Source organism: Schistocerca americana, unplaced genomic scaffold (assembly GCF_021461395.2).
Source record: "Schistocerca americana isolate TAMUIC-IGC-003095 unplaced genomic scaffold, iqSchAmer2.1 HiC_scaffold_50, whole genome shotgun sequence".
NCBI lineage: Eukaryota > Metazoa > Arthropoda > Insecta > Orthoptera > Acrididae > Schistocerca > Schistocerca americana.
The window spans coordinates 340,601-343,220 of record NW_025726236.1 but is presented as its reverse complement, the minus strand read 5'-3'; positions in this window follow the sequence as shown (position 1 = coordinate 343,220).

Sequence of the window (2,620 nt, the reverse complement as noted above, 5' to 3'; positions counted from 1 at the left end):
TCCGACGCAAAAATGATAGTTAATTGTAACGTTCAGGGCCTCCTAATGACGATGGAACACTCAAATTGCGTCGAGATTCAATACATCGGCCTCCAGCCGACTTGTCTCCAAGGGTCTATTGCTTCCTCCGGCTCCTTATGGTCGTTCTCCTGTGAGTCTATATTTCGAATCCGACGCAAAAATGATAGTGAATTGTAACGTTTAGGGCCTCCTAATGACGATGGAACACTCAAATTGCGTCGAGATTCAATACATCTTCCTCCAGCCGACTTGTCTCCAAGGGTCTGTTGCTGCCTCAGGCACCTCATGGTCTTTCTCCTGTGTGTCTAAATTTTCGAATTCGACGCAAAAATGATAGTTAATTGTAACGTTCAGGGTCATGTAATGACGATGGAACACTCAAATTGCGTCAAGATTCAATACATCGGCCTGCAGCCGACTTGTCTCCAAGGGTCTATTGCTGCCTCGGGCACCACATGGTCATTCTCCTGTGAGTCTAGATTTTCGAATCCGACGCAAAAATGATAGTTAATTGTAACGTTCAGGGCCTCCTAATGACGATGGAACACTCAAATTGCGTCGAGATTCAATACATCGACCTCCAGTCGACTTGTATCCAAGAGGATATTGCAGTCTCGGGCACCTCATGGTCGTTCTCTTGTAAGTCTAGAATTTCGAATCCGACGCAAAAATGATAGTTAATTGTAACGTTCAGGGCCTCCTAATGACGATGGAACTCTCAAATTGCGTCGAGATTCAATACATCGGCCTCCAGCCGACTTGATTCCAAGGGTCTATTGCTGCCTCGTGCACCTTATGGTCGTTCTCTTGTAAGTCTAGATTTTCGAATCCGACGAAAAAATGATAGTTAATTGTAACGTTCATGGCCTCCTAATGCCGATGGAACTCTCAAATTGCGTCGAGATTCAATACATCGTCCTCCAGCCGACTTGTCTCCAAGGGTCTATTGCTGCCTCGGGCACCTTATGGTCGTTCTCCTGTGAGTCTAGATTTTCGAATCCGACGCAATAATGATTGTTAATTGTAACGTTCAGGGCCTCCTAATGACGATGGAACTCTCAAATTGCGTCGAGATTCAATACATCGGCCTCCAGCCGACTTGTCTCCAAGGGGATATCGCTGCCTCGGGCACCACATGGTCCGGCTCCGGTGAGTCTAGATTTTTGAATCCGACGCAAAAATGATAGTTAATTGTAACGTTCAGGGCCTCCTAATGCCGATGGAACACTCAAATTGCGTCGAGATTCAATACATCGGCCTCCAGCCGACTTGTCTCCAAGGGTCTATTGCTTCCTCCGGCTCCTTATGGTCGTTCTCCTGTGAGTCTATTTTTTGAATCCGACGCAAAAATGATAGTTAATTGTAACGTTCAGGGCCTCCTAATGCCGATGGAACACTCAAATTGCGACGAGATCCAATACATCGGCCTCCAGCCGACTTGTCTCCAAGGGTCTGTTGCTGCGTCGGGCACCTTATGCTCATTCTCTTGTATGTCTAGATTATCGATTCCGACGCAAAAATGAAAGTTAATTGTAACGTTTAGGGCCTCCTAATGACGATGGAACTCTCAGATTGCGTCGAGATTCAATACATCGGCCTCCAGCCGACTTGTCTCCAAGGGTCTATTGCTGCCTCGGGCACCACATGGTCCTTCTCCTGTGAGTCTAGATTTACGAATCCGACGCAAAAATGATAGTTAATTGTAACGTTCAGGGCCTCCTAAAGACGATGGAACACTCAAATTGCGTCGAGATTCAATACAACGGCCTCCAGCCGACTTGTCTCCAAGGGTCTGTTGCTGCCTCGGCACGTTATGGTCGTTCTCCTGTGAGTTTAGATTATCGAATCCGACGCAAAAATGATAGTGAATTGTAACGTTCAGCGCCTCCTACTGACGATAGAGAACTCAAATTGCGTCGAGATTCAATACATCGACCTCCAGTCGACTTGTATCCAAGAGGATATTGCAGTCTCGGGCACATCATGGTCGTTCTCTTGTAAGTCTAGAATTTCGAATCCGACGCAAAAATGATAGTTAATTGTAACGTTCAGGGCCTCCTAATGACGATGGAACTCTCAAATTGCGTCGAGATTCAATACATCGGCCTCCAGCCGACTTGATTCCAAGGGTCTATTGCTGCCTCGGGCACCTTATGGTCGTTCTCTTGTAAGTCTAGATTTTCGAATCCGACGCAAAAATGATAGTTAATTGTAACGTTCATGGCCTCCTAATGCCGATGGAACTCTCAAATTGCATCGAGATTCAATACATCGTCCTCCAGCCGACTTGTCTCCAAGGGTCTATTGCTGCCTTGGGCACCACATGGTCCTTCTCCTGTGAGTCTAGATTTTCGAACCCGACGCAAAACTGATAGCGAATTGTAACGTTTAGGGCCTCCTAATGACGATGGAACACTCAAATTGCGTCGAGATTCAATACATCTTCCTCCAGCCGACTTGTCTCCAAGGGTCTGTTGCTGCCTAAGGCACCTCATGGTCTTTCTCCTGTGAGTCTAAATTTTCGAATCCGAAGCAAAAATGATAGTTAATTGTAACGTTCAGGGCCTTGTAATGACGATGGAACACTCAAATTGCGTCT